The sequence below is a fragment of the Myxocyprinus asiaticus genome, chromosome 21, assembly GCF_019703515.2.
Source record: "Myxocyprinus asiaticus isolate MX2 ecotype Aquarium Trade chromosome 21, UBuf_Myxa_2, whole genome shotgun sequence".
Classification (NCBI taxonomy): Eukaryota; Metazoa; Chordata; class Actinopteri; order Cypriniformes; family Catostomidae; genus Myxocyprinus; species Myxocyprinus asiaticus.
In genome coordinates, this window is record NC_059364.1 from 6,969,423 (window position 1) to 6,983,976 (window position 14,554).

Here is a 14,554-nt window from a genome sequence, read left to right on the forward strand (position 1 = left end):
TGAAAGACCTCTGTTTGTTCGGGAAAGGAGGAAGCTGGAGCCGGATGCACATTCAACAAACTTTAATCCAAACACCACATTAGACTAAAAACATAGTGACAAAACACACAGCTTCAAGGTGCTTCTCTCTCTCGACGTCTCTCTCTCAACTGCAGCTCTGCTCCCGGCTTTATCCCCCGCCTACTCATGCCATCATCGCTTACAGCTGGGTGAGATCATTCACCCCAGGTGCACACCTTGGCCTCGCTCCGCATCGTCATCACTCTGAAAATATACTATTTATATGTAAATATAGGATTTCAAGAACATTTCAAATACACATTCATTACACTTAGGAGTACTTCTTTTTCACAAGGGATGTCATATAGACACGGGAATGGTCCCTTTTGACTTGGGCCAGTGTAATTCCCAAGCAACCACATAGCAACAGCCTAGCAACACCCTTGTAACCACTCCAAACACCCTAACACTGCATAAATACAAACAAGTATAACAACAATGTAAAACAATGTTTACTTATTCATGTATTCATTGTTGTGGAGAACCCAAAGGCATTTGACCAAATTCAAGTTTTTCACTCTTTTAAAACTTCAACGGGTAAAAATGACCTAAACATAACAGCAGGGTGAAGAATATTTGGGTCCTTTAAAGTAAGTCCCTATCAACTGCCATTGTATTAAAAAGACAGACAGTGATATTTATTAACAATTCTGTTGTGTTCCACATAAGAAAGAAAGTCATAAATGTTTTGTACGACATGAGAGTGAGTAAATTATGACAGAATTTCCATTTATGAGTGAACTATTCCTTTAAGCACACACAAGCAAATACTTACTTTCTCTCTGACAGGCACACACACATTTACAGGCCAATGCTGAAAGCCTGGCTCTGGCTGCCTGGGGCTTTCTGATTGGTGAAAGGTCAGTTTCGAGTGTGAATAGGAAAATATAAATTAGGAGTTAGAAGTCCTGAATGGGGTCGAGGGGGTTTTAGCAGTGGGACTGCACGTCTCTCACCTTAAGCTCCTAAATATGCAGCTCTTTGTACGCTGGTCGTGCCAGACTGCCACAGAACAGCTGTCATACAATTCTGCTCCCACCTCCATCTGTTTGACTCCACTCACCTGGAGATCCATAGAAGAAGACCAGCAGGACATGGATTTCTGTGGAGGGCTGCCAAATACACCAAAGGTTTTAAGCATCTCTTTTTTTATATAAATGCTCATCCTCTCATTTTGCAGGCACATTTTGTTCCGAGTGGACATGGTTAAAATCGCCTGTACATTTATTCACACTTGCCTTGATTTAAGCTATTTGGCTCTTTCATCTCCTATCTTAAAGGAATAGTTCACCAAAAAAAATATTAAATTATTTACTTTATTTACTAATTCAAACCTGTATGACTTTCTTTCTTTCGTGGAACGTGGGGAAAAATGTTGGGCCTCATGTATTCAGATAGAAGACAAAGGCAGGCCTAACACAGTCGTAAAAACCTAACTCAAGCCCCCACCTTCCAAGTCTTGAATCTTACTGATAAAAATCACACCAAAATCAAACAAAGGGAGTCCAAAACAGACTACAAATCCATGAAGCCTTGCTCACTAAAGGATCGAACTCTCAACTCCTATTGGATGAGGCACACAACAGAACGTCACCTCAAACCATGACATCATCAGGAGTTCAAATACCTCTGAAATGCTTTCGTGAGTTGCTTCCAGCGACTTTCTTTGCAGCGTGAGGACGCAGCTCTTCGCTGCTCTCCGGTGCAACCTCATGGCACAAGGAAGTAACGTCCGACTTGAAACTGTGGCCATACAATCTCCATCTCGCTGGACGAGTTGAGATTACTCTGTGTTCAACCGAACACTCTAACGGATCCGAAGGAGACCGCCGAGCAATTCGCATCTTCATCCGTTTGCCTACAGAAGTGAAGAGATTAAAGATTTCTCTTCCATCTTCAATCAAGTCGACATTTCTGAATTCTCCGCCAGCCTGCCGAGAATCAACAGCCGTACCGCCCGCCGACAGAGCGAGAAAACGGCCTCCCGTCATCACCCGAGCCTCAAGGAACCGAGTCAGAGTTAAAGGACGGAGGAAAACACATTCTACCTGTGTCCTCATGCGATTCAAGTAAGAGGTTTATGTCTGGGCAGAGATAGAATATTATAGTGTGTTATTCTGTTTCTAGGTTTTTGCTTGTACAGTTTACGGACCGCCATGTCCGCTAATTATTAATACTCAGGGTACTAATTATCACAGATTTGTTTTGCTGTATTGTGGTCCAACCAAATTGGATTGTTGTGCAATTTCGCCATCGCGGGTGAGACAGCAACTGAGTTCATCCATTAAAGAGTCAAATAACACGGGACTGTTTACGAGCCGTCCACCGCGTCTCTGAGCGATGAACTAAACAGCTGCTTTCTCTCCCACGATCGCGAAATCGGCTTTAGGGGTGTCACTTCTCTCTCTCTCGTACTAACCACACACACACACACACACACACACACACACGCAGGCACGCGACCCCTCACAAACATTCTGGCACACATTTTGGCTCGTAGATAGCTTAAATGCTAAAGCCCAGCTTTGTCCCTAAGCTATCGTACAAGCGGATACACGCGGTAACTGGTAGACGCCATCTCCGCCCCCATTCGCGGTCATATTCCCTGGCCGGAAGTCTCGCGTGACATACTCTCCACGAGAGTCACATCCACTATTTTGTGCGCGTCCCTCCTTAAACACACACTGTCACACACACACTGTCACACACACACCCTATGTGTTATAGAATTATTTTTATTTTCATATCTAATCATATCACTGTTAATTTGTAGTTGTAAGTCGGAAGTTTATTGACTGCATTATATTAATTAGTAATTGATATTACTGCATAAATAAACTTTGTTTATATTACAAAGAGAAGTGTTTTGGTTTGTTTTGCATACGCCTGTGTCATGCTGATGGGATGTCTGTGCTCGGATTCAAACTTTCATTCATTGTTTTTTTCCCGAAAATCGATATTCTTCGGATGTCGATTTTCCTAAGAAAACAATCTAATATTGAGACTGTTTTACTATTTGGTTATTAGTCCCTGATTTCAGGGTGGTGCCCCGTCAATGTTAATCCTTATTAATATTCTATTGATTTTTGATAATTGATAATTATCTTTGATGGCTGTTGAATTTGAATGATCAATAAGCTAGTGTTAATTTTAATTAATGTTTCATCGATGTTAACAATTAACGATTATCTTTGATAATTGTTGATTTTAAAGGATTAAAAAAGCTAACATTGGTTCTCATCAATGTTCTATTGATTTTAATAATTAATAATTATCTTTGATCATTATTAATTATTGCTAATAAACAAACTTGCTCCTAAACTTAGCACACTACATTTACTGGAGCCCCATATGAGGTTTTAATGAGTTAGATTCAATTGATTAATTTAAATATTAATTAATAACTAATAATAATTATTAATTATTTCTGATAGTAACACTGATCTAAACAACCAGTAAAGCCCTACAAATACATTATTAATATTATGCCAAGAGCATGCCAAGACGCATGAAAGCTGTGATTGAAAATCAGGGTTATTCCACCAAGTATTGATTTCTGATATCAGAATATAAGTTAAAACATTAGCATTGTGTTGTTTAAAAATGAATATGAACTTGTTTTCTTTGCATTATTCAAGGTCTGAAAACACTGCATATGTTTTGTTATTTTGATCAGTTGTAATTTTCTGCAAATAAATGACAATATTTTTATTTGGAATTTGGGAAAAATGTTGTCAGTATTTTATAGAATAAAACAAAAATGCTCATTTTACTCAAACACATACCTATAAATAGTAAATACCAGAGAAACTGATAATTTTGCAGTGGTCTCTTAAGTTTTTCCAGAGCTGTGTATATATATATATATATAGACACGCACGCACGCACGCACACCCTTCATCTGGTGACTATATAGGCTATAAAATGCTTAATTTGGTATATACTTAAATATAGAGCATAGTTATGGAGCCAAGTCTCCATCATTTCAAAATAAGTCCCTGGTGCGTTTCGGGCTTTTTATAGTTTAAAGTCCTGCATTATGCACCAACTCTTTAGTTTTTCCTAGTCATTTTTGGAAAATTGGTTTAACAATAAACTGCATCCAGGATTTTATTCATGTTGTAGCCTCTGTGTCTGTGCCCATTATAATAATACACCTATTTATTTATTTATTTTTTTTTTTTTACATTCCAAAATTCTTTTTGGAAAAATTAATTGAGGAAAAAAACAAAAAAAACGTCACATCCAAATCACAAATGCAATTCAACTAGCCACAATTTCAGGGATGTGTGCAAACAGGAGAAATATCACCAAACTAACACCTTGGTAGAACAAAATGCATTTTGTCATTAGTTTAAGGTAAAATAAAAAAAAAAAAAAAAGAATAAGCCAATATCAGGTTTTCATTTCCATCTTCAGCTGTGCTTTTTATGCGCTATAAATGTGATGCTATAAATACACTTCCTGAAGCTGGTATTTGCATGCACTTCCTGTTCTCACTTATTTTCTTCCAGCATTATGATTACCAGTCAAAATCCCCCCTTTCCAAACACCCTGTACCTTCACTGGAGACTGCAGGGAATCGTGGACAGAATGATGGTGAAGAGGACTCGTTCAGAGAGGAGGGCTGACACATTGGCAGGGAGCTGCTTCAGAGGCGATCGCAGTCAGTATGTGAAGAGATACTCAAGATACCGAGACAGAAACCCTGTGATGTCCAGACAGGCTGGCCTGACAAACATGCTGATATCAGCATGAACAACCATGTTAGCACACATGCACAAGTTTTAAAATGTACGAGTAAACACAAGAACCCAAAGTCATGTTTGTAAAAGCCATCATGCTTTAAGTAATGTTTTAACTTTTGTAGAGTATAGTGATGTTCGGAGTACTCCTTACTGCATACAGTGCAGTGTACACTGTGTAATGCCTACAACTGTAAAACATAGTTTGTAAAAACAGAACACATTTTGCAACAACAAACTTTTCAAATATTGTAGTCACGCAATCTCGCTATGTTGCATGTTTAATTTAATGAATTGTGCTCAGTTATAATCTTGTTAAATGCTGGTTTGCATTTAAAATCAAATGTGTATCCAAACTGTTATGTGTCATCCAGTTATCATCCTGCAGAATAAATAAATAAAGGTTAATTTTCATTTTTTATCAAATTTTTGTGCTAAAATGTTTTATGGAAAAGTAAAAAAATACAGTAGGTCAGTCGGTATTCTAGAGTATGTATTCTAAATGTACATACTGTGTACAGTATACAGTACTGCAGAACAAGTAAGAGTAGTATGGTAGTATGCTATTCCGAACACAGTCACAGTTTGTTAGATAGCTTGATAGCTTGTGTGAAAGGAGAATAGGACCAACTGCAGTTACTGTCATCTGAAGAACAAAATATTACAACCTGGTCTCAAAGAATCATGTTAATATACCTAAACGTTTGCAAAATAATTTTTTTTGTGGCTCATTTTACATATCGCGGCAGTTTCCTGGTGAAATGAATACTGCAGGCAGTATAACAACATTGACGTTTATTCACTTTCACACAAATCACAAGTAAAACAGCAGATGAACAATTCATAAGCACTTACTTATAAGGTGATTCGTTTTAACATTTATACATTACATAACCAAAAACATTTACAAGCTTAATAAAGAATTAAATAAAGTTGCAAGGTAGCTCAGCTAACAGATTGTTGCACTTGTGATGCAAAGCACCGGGATACGAGTGAAGAAAAGCATGAGAGTCGACACATGAGCCAAAAGTGTCATAGAAGCACCACAAAATCATGTGGTTGCATTTTTCATTTCACATTTGCTCTTAAGACATCATTGGTAAAGTTTAGGTTTAAGGTAGGGAGGTAGGTTTTGTTGATTTAAAACTTAATTAACATTATCTGTTTGGGAGAACATTTAACTCACTTTTAGCGGCACGCAGTGGACATTTCACCTTGGATCTGCTGCGATACGTGTAATGAACCGCATGAAATGTCATCATAGTCGCTTTATTTTTGGTGAGATCAGGCTTAAATATCTACTGCTGGCTACTTTTAAGTTAAGCCAGCAAGCAAGAACACAATTAGGCACATTTATTGTGTGTAACACATAAAGCATCTATCTCCAAAAGCAATCTGCATGATCAGAGTTCTGAAAGTGTTTCAAAGAGAATATATTAACATTCTGCTCTCAAAACTTCATTAATGAGAATACATAACCATAAACGCACCAATTATAACACATTGTGAAGAAGATCATGTTATGAATATCAGACTGATTGAATCCCTATTGTATTTGGCGACTGATCATACGGAGTTATAGAATGGGCAGGTCTTTGGTGTAATTCCGTAAGGAGGTCATTGCTGGCGCTTCCCTTAAGAGAAAAGGTTAAATTGTATGTCCATTTCAAACAGGCCAATCAGCATAGTTTATGAGGGCACCTTGGCCCTTAATAAAATGCTAAGAGGGTTTGAGGACACCTTCACCCAATGTGGAAATGAGCCAACGCCTTCATTATTACCACCTTATTTTTGCTCCCTTCAGCTTACCAATGTTATCTTATGCCTTGTCATTAAATATGATACAAATACATTTTTAATATAACATTAACAACGATTACAGCAATATTTTTTTTCAGACATTACAGAAAATGTTCTGTCCTTATGCAGTGTAACTTTTAAGTAGATTCTGACAAACACTGCGATTGATCAAAGTTGTTTAAGTGATCCCCACAACAGTTGGAAGAAATTAAGTAAGGAATAATGTACAGTAGCCAGTCATTTTTATGTTGGCTTGACAAAGAACTTGGCACAGACCTTCAGACTGTTCTGGAATAGTGTGTGTAACATGTGACTCCTTAAAGCTTAAGGCACAATGGACCCGTGTCTAGATTCAAAGGAGCAGTGATAAACTTAAAGAACACACACAAGATATGTTGAACTACCGGCATGTATTGTTAAAGAATAAATGGAACAGTAGGTACCATAATACAAGTTACAAGAAAGCTTGATTGCAATTACACAAATAAAATAAAATACAAAAATAAAGGATATAAAACTTAAAATTTGTTTTGTTATTTGTCTCCCTCTTTTACCTGTAGGTTTTATTTGGTTAGTTCAAATAGTTTAGCTCGCCTATTTTATTGATCTTGTTGGTCTTTGAGTCTAATCTATGTAGTTCTATTTGTTTCGCCTATTTACTTTGAGTTTGTTTTCTTGTTTACTTTGACGTTTTTTTTTTATTTTTATTTTTTTATCATTCACTAGTAGTCTGGTACAATTTTGATACAATCAGTTTTTTACCTCTGCAAATCCAACTGCTGTTTGCAGTGAACTGAATGTAAACACACAGTCTGTATGGTATTACCGGTTAAAGATTCCTGAGAAAAGTGTTCCTTTTCTGTTTGAGGTGGTAAGTGTCCATATGTGATGATAGGAACAGTCTCTGTCCTCACTCAGTAGTTAATTGGGTTACATGTGCCATGACCAGTGTTGGGTAACGTTACTTTTAAAAGTAACTCGTTAGAATATTGCGTTACTCCTTAAATAAACTAACTTAATTAATATATTTATTTATTTATTTATTTTTTATGGAAAGTAAAGTGTTACTTTACTTTTGCATTACTTTTGCGTTACTTTTTTTTCTCACAGCCACTTTCTCTTCTGCTATGCTATGCATTCCATACAAATAATCTATGCATTCCATACAAGAAACATCACAGGTCATGCTAGCTACTGTTCAACACTCATTTCAAGACAACATAGTAAACAAACAGATATTTAGAAAGTAGGTCTTCATGTCATATTTATAATAAAGAATCAATAACATGAATATGCATTATTTGTATTTCCATCAACATGGCAGCCAGCCAATTTGAATAATGAAGAACAACCACTGTCTTACCTAAAGCAGCAGAGTCCAGCATTGAACCTGTATTATATATGTCATCATGTGCTGTGTCCATCAACAATGCCAACTTAAGATGTTTTTCAAAAGTCAGGATAAAATTCAGTGGGGAATGCCAGGCAAACATGTTCGAGGAATAAGTCTGATGAATAAATGAATATTTTTCACTTAAGTCATCTCAGTGCACGCTTGTTTTGCATACAGGCGCAACACAACTTCAAATGCGCATTTTGATACAACTTGAATGGAATCATTTTTAATGCTACCAAAATGTCACAAAAACGGTTTGTTTCATGAATAAAACTACTTGTTTATTATAAAACAAAATTTTAGAATCTTTTTAGAAACTAAGACATTTTCTCTGCATACACAATCGATGTAGAACGTTGCCTGGAGTCACTGATCCAGAGTCTTTTCTCATCCCATTCTCCCAGTTACAGGGAGCTGTAACACAGAGAAATTTGGCTGCATAAGTCCCTGAACTGAGTGAGTATTTCACCCTGTGTATCATGTCGTGGCCAGTGGAAGACTATTCTTATAATCCCTCTGCCTAAACACGTTTACTGATTTATTAATACAGTGTGTATTAACACATGAATCAATCGCATTTCACTCAACCAAATGTTGACCTCATATTCAGTGTTGCCAGATTCGTTTGGCATTTTCCAGCCCAATGATTGCTCAAAACCTGCCCAAATGCATAAAAAACTGCCCAAACTGTGTATATGAAAATGAAATGCACATTAACCATTACAGCATTGCCTTAACAACCTTGACAACACAATTAAACGAAGCAAAGATAAAGTTTCCAAAAACCTTTCCATTTACCCATTTTTCTTTATTCACACATATAAACAAACACACATGCTCAGAAAAGGAACAAATATGCTGCCCTGGGATTTCAAGAAGCCAAATAATGAAAGTATGCCAATGTGCTATGATTGCATTTATGTTTTGCCATTCAATAGGCCTATTTTTTAGTTAATATGTCATATAAAGGTTATACATAATCTGTCCTACCTTTTTACTCTGTTATGGCTCATTCCGAATTCCAAGAAAACTGTAAATCTTTGTAGTCATCTAAGTAAGGTGAATTTGCTAATATGCAGAACAGTCAAAGTTCCTAGACAGCTGTCATCGTGGATGTAACACAGCTGATTTTCAATCATTCCTTGTTCAATTCATTTGCACTTCAGCAGCCTTCCTGCAAACTTAAATCTATGGGGGAAAGAGCTTTCTCTTTCAGAGGCCCTAAGCTATGTAATGCTCTTCCTTTTACTATTAGAAATGCCCCAACCTTGGATTGTTTTAAGAAGTTACTTAAGACTCATTTATTTAAGGTAGTCTTTTAATATTTATTAATATTAGTTTTATGTGTGGTTGCTGCTGTATGTTAGTAATTTTGTGTTTAGTCTTTTTAAATTTGTTGGTATGGTGGTTGCTGTTGTATGTTATGTGTTTATTCAATCTTGTAGCGCTTTGAGTGTAAGAAAAGCACATTATAAATAAAAGGTATTATTATTATTATTATTATTATTACTTATTATTATATCCCGCAGTGTTCTGCCAAAAGGCATCAGTGGTCTGGTCATGGGAGAAACTCAAAGGTGCAATTTCTCCAAGAAAAACTCAACAGATAAGTCCTGGCATTAACCACTACTTGATATCAGGGTCATTTCCCCATTTTCGATATGTTCTCTTTTTACTGCTTTTTCATTGTTAAGATTGTCTCATTTCATCTCATCACAAAAATCAACGAGCAACACCTGCAGATTGCGCACATTCAGAACTTACTGGTGGGTGTGGCAACTCGTAGCTCCTCTAAACAGGATTAAACACATTTTCAATCAGTGTCAATCAGTGTTCTGGCTATTTGTTTGAATGATTGTGTGTGGAGACGTTTTCTTTATTTTAGTTGCATGGGCAATGGAAATTCTTAATTTTAACATTTTAAAAACATGCCAAAATCATTCCAAAGCAGCCCAAACACATTTTTTCCCGCACAAATCTATTGAAAGTAGTCCCGCCCAATCTGGCAACACTGCTCATATTACCCTAAAACACGAAATGCGCATACGCATTAGTGAGTTAATTGACAGGCGATGTCTGTATCTAAAAAGTGATTGTCTCTTTTACTTGCAAGGCAGGAATTCCTTTCTACATCTATTGACTGTTGGGTGCTAGAGCTTCTTGGTTGGCCGTTCCAATTTCTCATCTCTTCTTATCAAAGTGACTCGTCTATCTCTGCCTAATAGTCTCTGGCCTCACACTCTATAGAAGTACAATGCCCATCATGCACTACGTCTCCTCCACTTTTACTCCTGATTTCTCGCAATACAGGAACAGTAGAGGTGTACAAAAGCAACGCGTTACTTTATTTAAAAAGTAACTCTAAAATAAAAAAAATAAAAAATATTGTGTTACTTTACTAAACGTGTGTTACTTTTATCGCGTTACCCCCAACACTGGCCATTACTTTTTTAAACTGGTTAGAAATTACAGAGATTTCACATAGCGGACAATCAAAAATCGGAAAAATCCCATAGACTTAAATTTACCAAATGTTAAAACGAAACTCCAACTTAAAAAAAATAAATAAAAAAATGTAAACAAACCCACACAAGGCCTTTGATTTGCTTTAAAGGAGTGTTCTGGGCTTGACTCATCCCTCCTTTATTTAAAAAAAAAAAAAAAAAAAAAAAACAATTGGGTAACAGTAAGTCACTTACAGTGGAAATGAATCTGGGTTACAGTAAGGCACTTACAATGGAAGTGAATAGGGCCAGTCCATAAACATTAAAATACACACTGTTTTAAAGATATAGCCACAAGAAATAAACATTATACATGCTAACATGATTTTAGTGGGATAAAAAAGTTGGTCTCTCTTTCTCTGTCTTTCCCCTTGGAACGCCTAGTTACCAGCCATAACACCCCAACAACCAGTTCGAACACCCTAGCAATGCAATTGCCCACTCAGATCTTCAGCAACTAGCCTTAGAAACTCCAAGAGACCAGTCAGAACACCCTAGAAATGCCTAGCAACCAGCCAAAAACATCCTAGCAATGCTTGGTAGTAAGCCAGAAAAGCTGGCATCCAATCAGAACAGTGACACCTTCAAACCAGTTAGAGGATGCTCCCAATGCCTAGCAACCAGCCAGCCATTTGATTTAATGAGGTCTAATGGGTTCTGATGTGGTCTGATGGGGTCTCTAAGGGTCTGATGAGGTCTAATGTGGTCTCAAATGGTCTCTAGGGGGTCTGATGTGAACTAATGTGATCTGTAGTGGTCTGAGGAGGTCTGATGTTGTATCTAGGGGGTCTGATGTGAATTAATGCAGTCTGATGGGGTCTAATGAGGTCTTATGGGGTCTGATGTGGTCTCAAGGGGCTCTGATAAGATCTAATGTGGTATCTAGTGGATCTGATTTGAACTAATTTGGTCTGATGATGTCTAATGTGGTCTCAAGGAGGTCTGATGTGAACTATTGTGGTCTAATGGGGTCTAATAAGGTCTAAGGGGGTCTGGTGTGGTCTCAAGAGGGTCTGATGTGGTCTGATCTGGTCTCTAGGGGGTCTGATTAAGTCTGATAACCTGCAAACTTCAACATTTGTAAAATAGGTAACACTTTATTTTACTGTGTCCGTGTTATACATATTACATGTACTGACTATAGAAATAATAGTAAATTATGCATAATTAAATAACCCTAATCCAAACCCTAACTCTAAGCCTATAGTAAGTACATGTTGTGCATTAATAATACTCAGTACTTACTTATGTAATTACACTGTAACAAGGACACTGTAAAATAAAGTGTAAAAAATATTTTAAACTTTCAGGCAAGGCTTTAACAAGCCAACATAAAATGTTCTCCTGAAAAACTTTACCAATCCAGTTGCAAAAATATTGTGATTTATATGTTGCTTGAAAAACATTATATGTAGTCAAAATACTGCTTTGCAATGGCTTATTTGAATGGCTGTCAATGGAGAAACATTGATTACACCAGATGTAATACTGCATTTTTATTCTTTCTTGTTCTCATTTAATGTGGAAAAAATGCCATAAACGGACATGCCAGTTGTGAAAGCGGCACTTACCTATAGGCTACATGATGAGGGAAACCATCCAAAACCCTTTGAAACTAGCAGATTTTGACTTCTGAGATATCGGTATGATATCTATTAATGCCACATGATTGATCGAATTAAGACTGAAATTGCAATATGGCTTTGTGTAATTACTAAACCGTGAAGCTGTATGTAAAGTATGTAATTTCTGCAACACTAGCACCATGTAATGGTATTGCAAAAATAAATAACCTTTTTACACCACAATCATCACGTTATCATATTTTATTTTTTTATTTTATTTTATTTATTTTTTTATTTTTATTTTTTTTATTATTTATCTTTCACTGTGGTTCTCTTTAAAATTTTGGCCTGACAAGTGTTCAACAGATCCGGTGTTCAATGGAAATTATTTATTAGAACAGTAAACAAGCTTTTGTACCTCTTTGTACATTTATTAAGTATTGCTAAGTAAAACAGTGTCTGATGACAAAATAAGGTAAGTGGCAGAATATCAGTATCGTTATCGGCCTTTAGTTTTTTGTTGAAATCGGTATTGGCTAAACAATTTCACATCAGTGCATCCCTAGTTAAGATCCATGTTTCATTATTTGCTTGAGTGCTTCATTAATTTGTATACCTCTTGGGTACCTCAGAAGGTAAGCATAAGGCAAGGAAAAAGTCAGAGAGAGGGAGAAAGTGCGTACTCATCGAAGTGGAAAAACTGGTGAGAAAAGTATAACACGGTTCAGGAAGAATTTCACAGGGTTGGCCTGACAGAGCTGTGCATGTTTAGCACAGTAACACCTCTAAAGGGCAGACACTGGCCTTCAGTCATGACAAACTCTAACACAAACACCCCCAAAAACAAACACACATCCTCTCACTTACACAAGTGTCTAACGCAAGCTTCTACCCTGCACTGCAGACATTTATTGATCCATTCATTTTTAATGCAGAGATACAGGTTGTCGTGTGTACAAATGCTCTATGATAGTAGCTCTGTTCTAAAATTTAGTAAGCTACTTCCTAGGCTGGACTTAGCTGGTCTTACAGGCTGGTCTGTTGGCTGTTTTTAGAGGGCTTTTGGGCACTTGACAGCTGATCTGGCTGGCTGGCCGGCTAAACCAACTGCACACAAGCTTGGCCAGGCTAGGAGACCAGCATAAATCAGCTAAGAACAGCTAAGAACAGCAAAACCATAGCTTTAAAACGCTTTGTATAGGTGGGCAGTCCACTAGGTTTTGAAACAGAGCTAAATGTGACTATTTAGCCAGTGCTTGCGTTAGCCTGTATAAGTGGGAACAACGTCAAAGGGGAATTCCCTAGGAATCTTGATGCTGTTTGAATCCCGTGAATATGTAAATTGACTAATTTAGTATGAGGGCTGGGTCATGAGGTTAACTTGGTTCAAAGCTCTGTTCTCATTGGTCGCCATGTCAATTACTGCATCTCCCTGATAATGCTGACTCTGAGGTCATCCTGCCTTGATGGAGACATTAAACAGAGTCTCTAATGACAGGGGTGACAGCTCGCCTCTGCATGGTTATAACCATCCTTGTCTTCTCCACCTTTGATTTTCTTTTCATTAATCTCTGTTCATTCCTTATTAATTATCATGCATGATAACAAAAGCATTTGCAGCGATAGCTTCTGCCTCTCTGTCTTAATGAGCAATCAAAAAAGCGCCTGCCATGCTGCGTTGTGTAATTGTTGCGGGTAAGCACGCTGCTTTTGAAGTGCCTCTTAGGATGGAAACAGCTTTCAGAGAATGAGGAACCAATCTGGAGAGTGTGTGCATGGTCTACAATTCCTTGATGAACAGCCAGCAATGCCACAGTCATGGGTTCAAGTCCCAGGGAACACACAAACTGAATGCACTGTAAGTCGCTTTAGGTAAAAGTATTCGGCAAAAATATAAATGTAAATGTAATTTAGAAAAGCTTCAGAAGTATATGTAGAACAGCAGGTGCTACACACTGCCAACCTGGTCTCATCACAAATTGTACAACTTTTATCTTCATGGAGAAAAATAAATGAACCAACAAACAATGTTATTATAATTTTCTCTAATCTGTAAAAAATGTACTTGCATTTTGTACGGCCTATGTTTTTTTTTTTTTTTTTTTTATTGTTTTTTTATTCATAGATACTACGAAATATGAATTACTTTGCATATACATAAAAACACATGTTAGACAAACAATATCCCCCCAAATGTTGTCCCAACTAGCCTAACAGAGTTTTCTGAATAAACAATTTCATATATATATATATATATATATATATATATATATATATATATATATATATATATATATATATATATGTATTTGTTTTTTTTGTTTGTTTTTGTTTGTTTTTTTGTTTTTTTGCTGATTTGTGAGTTTGCAACATGAATAAATTATGTGGTTAGTGTTATAGGTACTTTGTTTATGCAGTTATAATTGTTTTTTGTTTTTGTTTTTTTTTTGGTTTTTTTGCCACTTTTAGTTAATTGTTGTGTGG